Source organism: Cheilinus undulatus, linkage group 24, assembly GCF_018320785.1.
Source record: "Cheilinus undulatus linkage group 24, ASM1832078v1, whole genome shotgun sequence".
NCBI classification, from domain to species: Eukaryota; Metazoa; Chordata; class Actinopteri; order Labriformes; family Labridae; genus Cheilinus; species Cheilinus undulatus.
Genome location: NC_054888.1, coordinates 1,375,481 through 1,392,379, shown reverse-complemented (window position 1 = coordinate 1,392,379; position 16,899 = coordinate 1,375,481). Strand labels below are relative to the sequence as shown.

At 36.1% G+C, this 16,899-nt stretch overlaps 1 protein-coding gene across 1 annotated transcript in view; it reads right to left on the bottom strand.

Moving 5' to 3' along the window:
• The window catches only part of LOC121506054 (prolactin receptor-like), a 79,876-nt gene extending 67,069 nt beyond the window's left edge, over positions 1–12,807 (bottom strand). The window contains exon 1 of the mRNA XM_041781551.1: positions 12,631–12,807. The gene's annotated coding sequence lies outside the window, so the exon portion shown is untranslated. The remainder of the gene's footprint in view (positions 1–12,630) is intronic.
• Positions 12,808–16,899: the final 4,092 nt, after the last annotated feature.

Below are 16,899 nucleotides of genomic sequence, written 5' to 3'. Positions count from 1 at the left end.
ATTAACATATTAAAATGAGATTATACTGATATCATGCTGATATTTACATATTAAAATGAGATTATACTGATATCATGCTGATATTTACATATTAAAATGAGATTATACTGATATCATGCTGATATATACATATTAAAATGAGATTATACTGATATCATGCTGATATTAACATATTAAAATGAGATTATACTGATATCATGCTGATATTAACATATTAAAATGAGATTATACTGATATCATGCTGATATTAACATATTAAAATGAGATTATACTGATATCATGCTGATATTAACATATTAAAATGAGATTATACTGATATCATGCTGATATTAACATATTAAAATGAGATTATACTGATATCATGCTGATATTAACATATTAAAATGAGATTATACTGATATCATGCTGATATTTACATATTAAAATGAGATTATACTGATATCATGCTGATATTTACATATTAAAATGAGATTATACTGATATCATGCTGATATTAACATATTAAAATGAGATTATACTGATATCATGCTGATATTAACATATTAAAATGAGATTATACTGATATCATGCTGATATTAACATATTAAAATGAGATTATACTGATATCATGCTGATATTTAGATATTAAAATGAGATTATACTGATATCATGCTGATATTAACATATTAAAATGAGATTATACTGATATCATGCTGATATTTACATATTTAAATGAGATTATACTGATATCATGCTGATATTTACATATTAAAATGAGATTATACTGATATCATGCTGATATTAACATATTAAAATGAGATTATACTGATATCATGCTGATATTAACATATTAAAATGAGATTATACTGATATCATGCTGATATTAACATATTAAAATGAGATTATACTGATATCATGCTGATATTAACATATTAAAATGAGATTATACTGATATCATGCTGATATTTACATATTTAAATGAGATTATACTGATATCATGCTGATATTAACATATTAAAATGAGATTATACTGATATCATGCTGATATTTACATATAAAAATGAGATTATACGGATTATATTCTGATGTTGTGATTGGCTTTAGTAAACCAGGCGACGATGCATATCCTGTTACAGCCCTTAAAGAAATGACGGATCAACAGTTTAAAACGATCCGTGGTTATTTTTGGACTCTATTTCGATTGTTTGGGCTCGGGTTAAAAGACACACCAGACTTCTGCTAACCTGAGGAAGGCCTTTTATCGCATGTTTTAGTGGTTCTGTGACAAAGCACAGGAATTTTGGGACAAAATAGAAAACGATATCAGTGAGATTACAAGGATCCAGATCCACTTCTGTCCAGACTTTTAGTTTTAGGTGACGAGTCAGTCTGAAATGGGTTTAAAAAAAAAACATGTTAAAGGTTGGATTCAAACGGGCGTCCTGATTGGCTGACAGATTCCGCTCAGAGGGCGTGGCCTCACTCCTGGACGGCTGAAATGGCCCGACTGGCAGCATTTGACAGGAGGTCCTAGTATCAGTTTGGAAAGTTAGAAGTGAACTATCGGGGTAAATATTTGACATTTGTTGTGGTTTAAGATGTTGGTCATAGTCCATGACATGCCTTTATTTTTTAAACTATTGTTATTAATATAGATTTTATGTTCATATTTATATTCACTCTTCATTTTTATTAATAATTTTAATTTTTATTTACGTATTATGGATTTTGTTTACACTATTTTTAATGTTTTGTTTATGTTTGTTTTTTGTTTATTGATTAATATTATTTTTAATTATTTAAGCATTATTTATGTCATATACTGCTTTTTGTTATTGTTTTTTGTTTTTAGTTTTTTTTTGCTTGTTTAATTCATCTTGACTTTTGTTTATTGTTTGTTTTTTAAATTATCATTAATTATTATTCATTTTATTTAATTATTTATTATGTATAATGCTGTTTGTTTTGTTTTCTTGTTTTGTTTGTTTTTTATTTTGTTTTTGTTCATATTTCATTCATTTATTTATTATTATTGTAATTATTATTATTATGAACCTTTTATGTATTTCTTATATACAGTTTTTTTTTGTTTTGTTTTGTTATAGTTTTTAGTTTGTTTTATTTTGTCTTTTGTTTTTTAATAATCAATTGATTATTTATTCATTTATTTATGTATTATGTATTTCTTATGCTATTTTGTTTTTTTTGTTGGTATTTGTTTTTTGTTTTATAATTATTATTTCTTTTTAAATTCATTTACATATCATCTTTTTTATATACTGTATTTTGGTTTATTTTTTGTTGTTTTTCTGGTTTTGTATTTTGTTTCTTTTTTTTAATTGTTAGTTGTTTTTAAAGTTATTTACGTATTATGTTTTTCTGCTATACTGTTTTTTTTTTGTTTTGTTTTGTTTTTCTGGTTTTGCTTTTTGTTTGTTTTTAATTATTAGTTATTTCAAATTCAATTTCAAGTTATTTCATTTGTTTTTTTTTAATTATTAATTATTATTATTACTTTTTTAAATGTAGGCATTATGTATTTCTTATTTACCTTTTTTGTTTGTTTTCATTTTTTTTTTTTTTTAAATTATTAATTATTAATTATTACTTTTTTAAATTTAGGTATTATGTATTTCTTATTTACCTTTTTTGTTTTTGTTTTTTCTTTGTTCTTTTTTCAGACAAAGATAAATCATGTAATTTTATTTTTTCAGACTTTTTTCATTCTGATCATTATTTCTATAACATTACTGTTATTATTTTATTGTTTTTTTGGTCTGAATCTGCCCTTTTTATTCTGACAGATCCATGATGGTGTTAATGGTGATGACCAGGGTGGGCACTGGTGGAGGGTTCTGTATGTATTCAGTGTTACTGGAAACCAGTAGAAATTGTTAATCATAAAAAAAGGATTAGCCACGCTCTGACAGCTGTTGGAAATAAAAGCATACAAAAACCTTTATTTAGGCTTCTCAGGTCAGAAAACGTACGTATTGTTCCTTTAAAAAAAGAGCTTTAACAGCTTCGCCTCCAAAGTTGTCTCGCTGATGTCTAAGAATCAAAACCTGTCAGATCTAAGAGGATGACCTCTGACCTCTAACCTTTAGAGTCAGTAAAAACAGCTGATTGGAGGTGAAGCAGAGCTCTTCCTGAACGCTGAGGATAAAAATCTTTGTGTTTGCCCTTTAAACGTGGAGTTAATAGAATCATCTCTGCCTGTACAAAGACCACATTCTCCTGCTCTGAGAACTGAGGCTCTGATGATCACATGACGCTAAAGGTCATATGACGCCTGATTAGCCGTAGAGTAGCGTAGACGGATGTTCTGCAGCAGCGCGGCGCCGACAGGAAGATGACGACGATAATACAGTTAAAGAGAGAGGAAAAACCCTGAAAGCTCAGCTTTTAGACTCCACAGAAACGGTTTCTAACTCTCTCTGGTCCCGGTTTAGGAGCCGGTCCAGCTCAGGATGACACGAGACCTGTTCACACCTCTGGACCGTCTCCTTAGAGACCAGGTTTTTGTTAACCCCTCAGAGAGAAGAAGAGAAGTGACCTGCTGCTTCACCTTCATTCAAGTCTCAGACCAGGAGAATTAAAGACACAGAGGATGCAGAACTCCAGCGGAGTCATGCAGAGAGGGAAGCCCAGAGACCTTGACCTTTGACCTCACATATCATGTCCTATTTCCTAAAATCAGCGTGCAAAATGTTCAGAAAATCCCTGAAAGTGTTGTGGAGCTATCCCAGTCTTAATCCTGGTCTTTCTGGCCAGCGTCTGATGAAGCAGATCCACCAGAGGAGGAACTCGTCCCTGGTAAGAAAGTCAGGCCTGATGCTTCAGGAGATATTTCAAAATAAAAGCTTTAGAGAATCATAAATCTCTGATTTATCCACATCATGGTGCTCATGAAGCTTGACCAGCGCCTCTGAAAGTTTAACAACAGCCCGTCTGTTCTGCTCTGTGACAGGAAGTGTGCTTTACAAAATAAAAGCCCTCATTCTTCAGCATCAGGGATGCTGACAGAGGTCTGAGCCCAACCAAAAAACGCCAGATTAAACTCATCAGAGCTGTAGAACCTGCAGGTTTTATCGTCAGTCTGAGCTTTTATTTTGAAAGGACTCCTCCAGTCTCCAGACAGGACAACCCCCTCACGTCCCAGCTTTAATGATGCTGCTAACTCTGGTTTGATCAGAAGTTTAGTGATCTTTAAAACTAGAGCCAGCTGAATCAGAGCCATGCTGAAGCTCCGCCTCCATCGGGCCTGAAAACGCTGGTATTGATTCAGTAATCTGAGATTATGAGAACAGAGTCAGACCACGCTCACGCTAGCTTCATGAGACCAAAAGCAGCGGGAAATGCTGAAACATCCCTTTAACCCGCAGGAACTGACCAGCATCTATGGAGACCGGACCTCCACGAACACATCCTCATCATTAAATCACAGCTCTCTCTCTGCACAAAGCTAACGCCCCACAGCGGAAACATTCAGACCAGACTCAACAAAGATTTCACCATCATTAATCAATATCTGAGGAAAACGGCCATATTTAGTTTACCCCTCTGATCCAGGATCCCTAAGACCTGATCCAGAACCTCCTCAGACCCGAGCTTTCACAGCATGATTACTTTACAAACTCATTTCACAAACATCCATGAAAAATTTACTCACAAAATAAAACACAACTCCTATAAATTACAAATAGATTTCTCAGATTAACTCAAAAATGTCAGAAAAATTCCAAATTCCTGCAAACATTATTTTTTTCCAAAATTCCTATAAAAATACCCCCCCTCAAAAATTAAAATAAAATTCCCCCAAAAATTACACAAAGATTTCCCCAAATATCCATGAGAGTTTCCAAAATAATTCTTCAAAAATTCTCATAAAAATACCTCAAAAATTCACAGTAAATTTTCCCAAAACCTTCCAATAAATTCTTCAGAATTTATGAAAGTATTCCTAAGGCTGTTCAATAAAATTCCTGAAAATTTCAAAGCAATTTCCCACAAAATGTACAAAGATTTTCCCAGATATTCCAAGAAAAATCCCCCAAATATCTTTATTTCTTCAAAAATTCCAATAAAAATACCCCAAAAATTCACAGTAAATTTCCTTCCAATAAATTCTTAGAAATATAAAAATGTATTCCTTAGAATATTCAATAAAATTCCTGAAAATTTCAGCAACTTCCAAAAAATGTACAAAGATTTTCCCAGATATTCCATGAAAATTCCCCCAAACATCTAAAATATGTACAAAATTCTGGAAAAAAAATTCACAAACAAATTTCCCCAACATGCATGAAAAACCAAAAATCTAAGAGCTATTTTTCCTTTAAAAAAAAATTGGTAATAATAATCATCATAAAAAAATAATAATAATGAAAGTAAAAAACATAAAATTCCCAAAAAATAAAAATACACAAAAAAGTCTGAAAAATTCCAACAACACCCTGCAAACAATTATTTTCCAAAATTCCCATAAAAAAAACACACAAAAATGAGCACAAATTTCCCCTCAAAAATTAAAATAAAATTACACAAAAATTACACAAAGATTTCCCGAATTTACATGAAAGTTTCCAAAATAATTTCATCCCTTTCATTCCCTAAAATTCCCCCTAAAAATACCCCAAAAATTCACAGTAAATTTCCCCAAAACTTTCCAATAAAATTCTTCAAAATTTATTTTATTTTATTTATTTATTTATTTTTTAACATCCTATTCCTAAGAATATCAAACTAAATGACACAACGATCAGGCTTTTAACAGCGTCTGTTCTGTTGTTATTGAGAAACTCTTCCTGATTGGATAATCATTTATCTGCTTGTCCTGACTTCAACTGCGCTGAAAGGCTGAGAAAAGAAGCAGAAAATCTTCAAAGTTGAGCGACGGCGGCAGACATGACAGCGATGATGTGATTAAACACGCCGTCTAGCAAACACAGAGACAGAATCACAGTTCTGTTTTCTCCTCCTCACAGTAAACCAACAGACAAACACACTGTCCGCTCTGAGGCGTGGTCCTCGTCCTTATCTCTAACAGCAGTGTGGTCCAGATCTCTGACAGGGAGACTCCGGTCCAGACTGCAGACGGCCACGCTGGACAGGGTTTAAATCTGACCCGGTCTAAGAGACAGTGTTTCTATTTAATAAAACCACTACTAAAGAAGAGTTCGGCCTGACTGTGAGACAACACCACGGCTGTTTGGAGATTTAACAGAGCTGACGTTAGAAAAATGGCTTCACACAGAAGAGTCTGAAAACACGCTTACATCACTTTTACCACTCTGTACCTTTTTGGGACCATTCCTGCCACTGTTTACCCATTTCCACCATGTTTTTGCCACTTTTAACCTATTTCAACCATGTTTTTGCCACTGTTTACCCATTTCCACCATGTTTTTGCCACTTTTAACCTATTTCAACCATGTTTTTGCCACTGTTTACCCATTTCCACCATGTTTTTGCCACTGTTTACCCATTTCCACCATGTTTTTGCCACTGTTTACCCATTTCCACCATGTTTTTGCCACTGTTTACCCATTTCCACCATGTTTTTGCCACTGTTTACCCATTTCCACCATGTTTTTGCCACTTTCAACCCATTTCCACCATGTTTTTGCCACTTTCAACCCATTTCCACCATGTTTTTGCCACTGTTTACCCATTTCCACCATGTTTTTGCCACTTTCAACCCATTTCCACCATGTTTTTGCCACTGTTTACCCATTTCCACCATGTTTTTGCCACTTTCAACCCATTTCCACCATGTTTTTGCCACTTTCAACCCATTTCCACCATGTTTTTGCCACTGTTTACCCATTTCCACCATGTTTTTGCCACTTTTAACCCATTTCCACCATGTTTCTGCCACTTTCAACCCATCTCCACCATGTTTTTGCCACTGTTTACCCATTTCCACCATGTTTTTGCCACTTTCAACCCATTTCCACCATGTTTTTGCCACTGTTTACCCATTTCCACCATGTTTTTGCCACTTTCAACCCATTTCCACCATGTTTTTGCCACTGTTTACCCATTTCCACCATGTTTTTGCCACTGTTTACCCATTTCCACCATGTTTTTGCCACTTTCAACCCATTTCCACCATGTTTTTGCCACTGTTTACCCATTTCCACCATGTTTTTGCCACTGTTTACCCATTTCCACCATGTTTTTGCCACTTTCAACCCATTTCCACCATGTTTTTGCCACTGTTTACCCATTTCCACCATGTTTTTGCCACTTTCAACCCATTTCCACCATGTTTTTGCCACTTTCAACCCATTTCCACCATGTTTTTGCCACTGTTTACCCATTTCCACCATGTTTTTGCCACTGTTTACCCATTTCCACCATGTTTTTGCCACTTTCAACCCATTTCCACCATGTTTTTGCCACTTTCAACCCATTTCCACCATGTTTTTGCCACTGTTTACCCATTTCCACCATGTTTTTGCCACTTTTAACCCATTTCCACCATGTTTCTGCCACTTTCAACCCATCTCCACCATGTTTTTGCCACTGTTTACCCATTTCCACCATGTTTTTGCCACTGTTTACCCATTTCCACCATGTTTTTGCCACTGTTTACCCATTTCCACCATGTTTCTGCCACTTTCAACCCATTTCCACCATGTTTTTGCCACTATTTACCCATTTCCACCATGTTTTTGCCACTTTCAACCCATTTCTACCATGTTTTTGTCCAACCCGATCACCACTGTTCACCCAACTTTGCCACTCTAAATCCAATTTTGCCATGTTTTTGCAACTTGTAACACCTATTTACCACTTCAAACCTATTTCTGCATGCACTTTATACCCAATGTCACCACTTTCTGCCATTTTTAACGTGGGTTAGATCAGGAGCGTCAAACTCAAGGTCCCAGGTGGTACGGTTACACCCGGCCCACAAGATCATATCCTGTTCTTGTTATAACTTGCCCTAAAAAAAATGAGGTCTGCAGATTTCCACCAGAATAAAAATGTAAACTTAACCTTGATGACATCAAATATCCATAAGACAGAAAAATGTGAAAATATATAGAGTAAAAAAAAATTAGACAAAAAGAAATGTGGGGAAACAAAAACATTTGTGTTTTCATTTCATATTTTTAATTTTGCATCACACAATTATAACTTCATTTGATTATTTGGGCTTTTTGTCTAACACTTTGACCTTTTCAATTTGTTATTTGACTTTTTAAGTAAAAGGTAAGTGGAACAAAATAGCAAAAAGCAGGAAAAGAAGGATAAAACTGGTGAAAAGGGGCAAAAGAAGTGTCAAACTTGGGCTTAAAAAGCTGTAAAAATAGATTTAAACCATCACAGAGAGTCAAAAACCATCACAGAAGAGTCACGAATCACCACAAAAGAGCCACAAATCATCACAGAAGAGTCACGAATCACCACAAAAGAGCCACGAATCACCACCAAAAGCAACGAATCATCACAGAGGAGCCACGAACCATCATGGAAGAGCCATGTACAATCACAGAAGAGCCACGAATCATCAGAGAAGAGTCACAAATCACCACAGAAAGACACGAATTATCACAGAAGAATACGAATCATTACAGAAGAGAAACGAATCATTACAGAAGAGCCACGGATTACCACAAAAAGTAACGAAACATCACAAAACAGCCATGAACAATTACAGAAGAGCCACGAATCATCAGAGAAGAGAAAAGAATCACCAGAGAAGAGAAAAGAATCATCAGAGAAGAGCCATGAATCACCACAAAAGGCAACGAAACATCACAATAGAGCCACGAATTATCACAGAAGAACCATGAATCATCAGAGAAGTGCACTAATCATCACAGAAGACCCACGAATCATACGGAAGAGCCACGGATCATCAGAGAAGACCCAAGAATCATCACAGAAGAGCCACGAAACATTACAAAAGAGCCATGAATCATCACAAAAGAGCCATGAACAATCCCAGAAGAGCCACGAATCATCAGAGAAGAGCCACGAATCTCCACAGAAGAGCCACTAATCATCACAGAGGAGTCATGAATTATCACAGAGGAGTCATGGATCATCAGAGAAGAGCCACGAATGTCCACAGAAGAGTCACGAATCACCACAGAAGGCCAAGAATCATCATGGAAGAGCCACTAATTATCACAGAAGAGCCACGAATCTCCACAGAAGAGTCATCAATCATCACAGAAGAGTAACAAATCATCACAGAACAGCCACTAATCTCCACAGAAGAGTCACGGATCATCAGAGAAGAGCCACTAATCTCCACAGAAGAGTCACGGATCATCAGAGAAGAGCCACGAATCTCCACAGAAGAGTCATGAGTTATCACAGAAGAGTCACTAATCTCCACAGAAGAGCCACACTGAGTATCACCGCTCTAAACTGGTGCTCATGTTAAAACCGTGTCTTTGACTCCTTTTTCCTCCATGCTAACCTCTGCTGGCCGATCACTCTGAGTGCATGCAGCATCCTCAGTGTCAGACTTCTTCCTGCAGCTCCAGCCTTAAAAACAGCCTCACCTGGGCTCAAACACAGTCAAACCATCAGACGGAGTTTATTCCATCACAGAACCGCTGTGTCATGTGACTTTGGTTTGCCCAGCAGCGGACAGCTGAAACACACGGCTCTGAGATGTCCTCATCTAGCTGCTGATGTCCCAGCCTGATCTACATGCAGTCGTCTCAGCTCAACTTTCTGCTCATCTTCAGGTTCTACCTGTGTTTTTTTAAAGGTACGTCTCTGAACGTGAACAGCTATCATACAAGAGATCATGGAAGAGGAAAGCAAGGACCACTGAAGTGCTGCAACAGAAATGTGTGTTTTCTTTCTCCTCAGAACCTCAGAGAACATGAGGGTTCAGGTCTATCACAGTGAGGACTGGTTCTCCTTAGAACCTCAGAGAACATGAGGGTTCAGGTCTATCACAGTGAGGACTGGTTCTCCTTAGAACCTCAGAGAACATGAGGGTTCAGGTCTATCACAGTGAAGGCTGGTTCTCCTCAGAACCTCAGAGAACATGAGGGTTCAGGTCTATCACAGTGAAGGCTGGTTCTCCTCAGAACCTCAGAGAACATGAGGGTTCAGGTCTATCACAGTGAGGACTGGTTCTCCTCAGAACCTCAGAGAACATGAGGGTTCAGGTCTATCACAGTGAGGACTGGTAATCAATAATGTCTTCTGTAATAATCAATAATGTCTTCTGTAATAATCAATCATGTCTTCTGTAATAATCAATAATGTCTTCTGTAATAATCAATAATGTCTTCTGTAATAATCAATCATGTCTTCTGTAATAATCAATCATGTCTTCTGTAATAATCAATAATGTCTTCTGTAATAATCAATCATGTCTTCTGTAATAATCAATAATGTCTTCTGTAATAATCAATCATGTCTTCTCTAATAATCAATAATGTCTTCTGTAATAATCAATCATGTCTTCTGTAATAATCAATCATGTCTTCTGTAATAATCAATCATGTCTTCTGTAATAATCAATAATGTCTTCTCTAATAATCAATAATGTCTTCTGTAATAATCAATAATGTCTTCTGTAATAATCAATCATGTCTTCTGTAATAATCAATCATGTCTTCTGTAATAATCAATCATGTCTTCTGTAATAATCAATAATGTCTTCTCTAATAATCAATCATGTCTTCTGTAATAATCAATAATGTCTTCTGTAATAATCAATCATGTCTTCTGTAATAATCAATAATGTCTTCTGTAATAATCAATCATGTCTTCTGTAATAATCAATCATGTCTTCTGTAATAATCAATCATGTCTTCTGTAATAATCAATCATGTCTTCTGTAATAATCAATAATGTCTTCTGTAATAATCAATCATGTCTTCTGTAATAATCAATCATGTCTTCTGTAATAATCAATAATGTCTTCTGTAATAATCAATAATGTCTTCTGTAATAATCAATAATGTCTTCTGTAATAATCAATCATGTCTTCTGTAATAATCAATCATGTCTTCTGTAATAATCAATAATGTCTTCTGTAATAATCAATAATGTCTTCTCTAATAATCAATCATGTCTTCTGTAATAATCAATCATGTCTTCTGTAATAATCAATCATGTCTTCTGTAATAATCAATAATGTCTTCTCTAATAATCAATCATGTCTTCTGTAATAATCAATAATGTCTTCTGTAATAATCAATAATGTCTTCTCTAATAATCAATCATGTCTTCTGTAATAATCAATCATGTCTTCTGTAATAATCAATAATGTCTTCTGTAATAATCAATCATGTCTTCTGTAATAATCAATAATGTCTTCTGTAATAATCAATCATGTCTTCTGTAATAATCAATAATGTCTTCTGTAATAATCAATCATGTCTTCTGTAATAATCAATCATGTCTTCTGTAATAATCAATCATGTCTTCTGTAATAATCAATAATGTCTTCTCTAATAATCAATCATGTCTTCTGTAATAATCAATCATGTCTTCTGTAATAATCAATCATGTCTTCTGTAATAATCAATAATGTCTTCTCTAATAATCAATCATGTCTTCTGTAATAATCAATAATGTCTTCTGTAATAATCAATAATGTCTTCTCTAATAATCAATCATGTCTTCTGTAATAATCAATCATGTCTTCTGTAATAATCAATAATGTCTTCTCTAATAATCAATCATGTCTTCTGTAATAATCAATAATGTCTTCTCTAATAATCAATAATGTCTTCTGTAATAATCAATAATGTCTTCTCTAATAATCAATCATGTCTTCTGTAATAATCAATAATGTCTTCTGTAATAATCAATCATGTCTTCTGTAATAATCAATAATGTCTTCTGTAATAATCAATCATGTCTTCTGTAATAATCAATCATGTCTTCTGTAATAATCAATAATGTCTTCTCTAATAATCAATAATGTCTTCTGTAATAATCAATAATGTCTTCTCTAATAATCAATCATGTCTTCTGTAATAATCAATAATGTCTTCTGTAATAATCAATCATGTCTTCTGTAATAATCAATAATGTCTTCTGTAATAATCAATCATGTCTTCTGTAATAATCAATCATGTCTTCTGTAATAATCAATAATGTCTTCTGTAATAATCAATCATGTCTTCTGTAATAATCAATCATGTCTTCTCTAATAATCAATAATGTCTTCTCTAATAATCAATAATGTCTTCTCTAATAATCAATAATGTCTTCTCTAATAATCAATAATGTCTTCTGTAATAATCAATAATGTCTTCTGTATGATCTGGTCTGTGGTCATACATATATAAACTGCTTTTATTGCCCAGCCCTACCGTTCCACTGGTACTTTCTGTTATTGATCACTGATTCAGGTGAAAAGTGTTCCAGCTCTCATTGATCCCTGATCAGACATCATAAGAAGATCACAGATCAATACATCAGCTCCAGGATCCTCTCGTGGCCATTTTCCTCCTCTTTAAAACAAATGAAGTTGACTGGGACTGATAACCATGCTCCACAGTTAAACAGTAAAAACATGGTCACGTGACCAAACCTCCTCTCCACTAACAGCCGCTAACGTGATAAAAAGGTGGACTGGAAACTTTTAGCGGCTGAGGCACACCTGTGCACGAGCGCTGATCGCGCGGTAACTTCAGCATGAGTCCGTCTTACCTCCACAGAGACCAAAGCCCTCCTGGATCCTCCTGTAGCGGTCTAAACGCCTCCTGTAGACCGGTCCTCCTACAGCGGGACCAGAGCCGACCGGGAGCCGGCAGCAGCAGCGTGTATTCCGGGTGAGGTGTGAGCGGAGCGCCGCTGCTCCGATGTGGTCTGGAGCTTCACCGAACTGTTGTGTTCTCTGCTGTCTCTGAATATTTCTGACCCTCCTCCTCCTCTCAGCCCTCTAAGAAGATTTCCCTCCACCTGGTCCCGGCAGGAGCCAAACTCCAGCTGGATCTGTCCCACCCCCTCAGAGCTGAGCCAGCCCACTGACGGTACGGAGGTCAAAGAGTGCCGACAGGATTAAAACAGGAGCAGAGTCAATATTTAGTCACATATGAATACAAATACATGACCAATATTACTATTAGAGCTGAGCCAGCCCACTAAAAGTACGGAGGTCAAAGAGTGCCGACAGGATTAAAACAGGAGCAGAGTCAATATTCAGTCACATATGAATACAAATACATGATCAATATTACTGTTAGAGCTGAGCCAGCCCACTGACCGTACGGAGGTCAAAGAGTGCCGACAGGATTAAAACAGGAGCAGAGTCAATATTCAGTCACAAATGAATACAAATACATGATCAATATTACTGTTAGAGCTGAGCCAGCCCACTGACCGTACGGAGGTCAAAGAGTGCCGACAGGATTAAAACAGGAGCAGAGTCAATATTTAGTCACATATGAATACATGACCAATATTACTATTAGAGCTGAGCCAGCCCACTGACTGTACGGAGGTCAAAGAGTGCCCACAAGATTAAAACAGGAGCAGAGTCAATATTTAGTCACGTATGAATACATGACCAATATTACTATTAGAGCTGAGCCAGCCCACTGACTGTACGGAGGTCAAAGAGTGCCGACAGGATTAAAACAGGAGCAGAGTCAATATTCAGTCACAAATGAATACAAATACATGACCAATATTACTATTAGAGCTGAGCCAGCCCACTAAAAGTACGGAGGTCAAAGAGTGCCAACAGGATTAAAACAGGAGCAGAGTCAATATTTAGTCACAGATGAATACATGAGCAATATTACTATTAGAGCTGAGCCAGCCCACTAAAAGTACGGAGGTCAAAGAGTGCCGACAGGATTGAAACAGGAGCAGAGTCAATATTCAGTCACATATGAATACAAATACATGACCAATATTACTATTAGAGCTGAGCCAGCCCACTGACTGTACGGAGGTCAAAGAGTGCCGACAGGATTGAAACAGGAGCAGAGTCAATATTCAGTCACAAATGAATACAAATACATGACCAATATTACTATTAGAGCTGAGCCAGCCCACTGACTGTACGGAGGTCAAAGAGTGCCCACAAGATTAAAACAGGAGCAGAGTCAATATTCAGTCACATATGAATACAAATACATGAGCAATATTACTATTAGAGCTGAGCCAGCCCACTAAAAGTACGGAGGTTAAAGAGTGCCAACAGGATTAAAACAGGAGCAGAGTCAATATTCAGTCACATATGAATACAAATACATGAGCAATATTACTATTAGAGCTGAACCAGCCCACTAAAAGTACGGAGGTCAAAGAGTGCCCACAAGATTAAAACAGGAGCAGAATCAATATTCAGTCACATATGAATACGTGACCAATATTACTATTAGAGCTGAGCCAGCCCACTAAAAGTACGGAGGTCAAAGAGTGCCGACAGGATTAAAACAGGAGCAGAGTCAATATTCAGTCACATATGAATACAAATACATGACCAATATTACTATTAGAGCTGAGCCAGCCCACTAAAAGTACGGAGGTCAAAGAGTGCTGACAGGATTAAAACAGGAGCAGAGTCAATATTTAGTCACATATGAATACGTGACCAATATTAATATTAGAGCTGAACCAGCTCACTAAAAGTACGGAGGTCAAAGAGTGCTGACAGGATTAAAACAGGAGCAGAGTCAATATTTAGTCACATATGAATACGTGACCAATATTATTATTAGAGCTGAACCAGCCTACTGAAAGGTACACTGTGCTGAATGTACAGAGGTCAAAGGGTGCCCACAAGATTAAAACAGGAGCAAAGTCAGTATTCAGTCACAGGTGTAAATACAAATATATTGAAACTATTACTCTTAGAGCTGAACCAGCCTACCGACAGCTCTGCTGTGCTGAATGTATGGAGGTCGAAGAGGGCTGAAAGATTAAAACAGGAGCAGAGTCAATATTCAGTCACAGATGTAAATACAAATATACTACAGCTATTACTATTGCAACTTATTGAGTGAATGAAATACAAAGATATTATTCCTTAGATCAAATTAATGAAAAAGCTGAAGGGAAAAAAGATTACATTTACATAGTAAAAATTCCCACAGATAATAAAATATTAAAAGAACCCCCCCAATTTTAAGTGAAATTGCATTTATTTAATTATAATAATTATAATAATAGTAATAATAACAAAAATAATAATAATTATTATTATTATTATAATTATTATTAGTGCTGTACCCCAATGCTATACAATTATTATTATTATAATAAAATAATAATTGTTATTATTAAAAACCATTATATTCTTCTTCTTCTTCTTATATTATTATTTTCTTTTTACAATTATTTCAAATTTTTTATTATTATTTTTATTAATATTATACAAGACTGAAATAAAGGTCTTACTTTAATTTTTGAATTCTGACTTTAATTTTTGAATTCTGACTTTAATTTTTGAATTCTGACTTTTTCTCACATGGAAAATAAAATTGTGTCTTATTTGTTTTTCAGTGGCCCTAATCATCTTCCATAGTATGTTTGAGTTGAAAAATACTAAACTGAGATTATTTTCTGCATTTTCCCTAAAAACCAAGCAGGAGGACTCTCTTTATGGATTAAATTCTTATTGCAATTGCACATCTTGTCAGCATAACTGCAGCGTGCAGCTCTGTTCTGAGCTGTCGTTTAAAAAAGATCAACAACAGTTCTTAAACATGTAATATTCATTATTCATTATTAATATTTGCTTTTTAGAGGTTTTTGATACCAAGCTGGCATTTGACTGAGAGCTTTGACCTCATCACGTGCCCTAAAACACTCCAGTGAATTTGTGTCAAGAGCACGTCCGATAAGGGCATTTTAGTCCTTCTAATAGGTTTAGACACTTGGAGCGTGCCAGCAGCCGGAGAAAATAAATGTTTAATGATGACCAATTCAAAGAATGAGCATGAAAACGTGCCGCTGCAGAGAATTTCTGAGAGGATCTACAGCCGTGGTGTTTTTTAGGAACCCCGGATCCCAGGGCGGCCCTGTCAGCGCCATACGATGTGTGAAAGAGCAGTCACCTCCCATCAGCATTAGCCGTGCCCCACAGAGACCAGAATAATCAGATTACTCTTCAGAGCAGCTTATTTGGTTGAAGGCTCCAGAGCTGTTAGGCCTCCAGTGCTTGTTGCTCTGTTCGTTTACCGTCTCCTCACTCATGGTTAACCAATGAGAACAGCATGACTGCTCAGTGCCCTGCAGCCAGTAGGCATGACTCAAATTAGCCAGAGAGCATCCTCCTCTTAATGATTCATCCAACAGATACACATCCCAGGAATCAGCCGCTGATGTGAAGGCAGGAGGGACGTTTTTCTACCAGCTGGAACATGAACACGTCACTCAGAGGACGCATATCAGAGTGAGTGTGGCTGGACTGCACCGCTTTGTAGTATTGTTCAAGGCCACAGGAGGGGGAGAGCCGACTCTGGCCTACATGGAAGTGATTCCTCAGAGAGAAGAGGAGGGAAAGGACAGAAGCTGCAGAAATCACACTACAAAGTCTTTCCCCACCTCTGGTGTCAGTAGTAGAGGCTCTCGACAGTTCATTCAGTCTCTGATAATCAATGAACTACACTGATAATCAATCAATAACTCAGCAGCTGGGATCAGCTACAGCCTTTGTGGTCTGTTATGGTGGTCATCAGTCAGATTAGTCGATCACAGAGCCATGGATTCATGACAAACAACACTGATGCACCAGTCACGTTTACTGGTCAACATTTCTCTTTGTCACCATTTCAGATCATCTCAAGATGTTGGATCAAAAAATAGAGACATGATGCAGTTCTATACCAGTATCTGGTAAAATACTCGACAAATGATATAATTACATACAGGAGCAGATTACAACAGAACACAACGGACTACCGAGAAACACAAGACTGCTGAGAACAGAAGTATTCACGTTCATGTAGAAGTATAGATACTAGG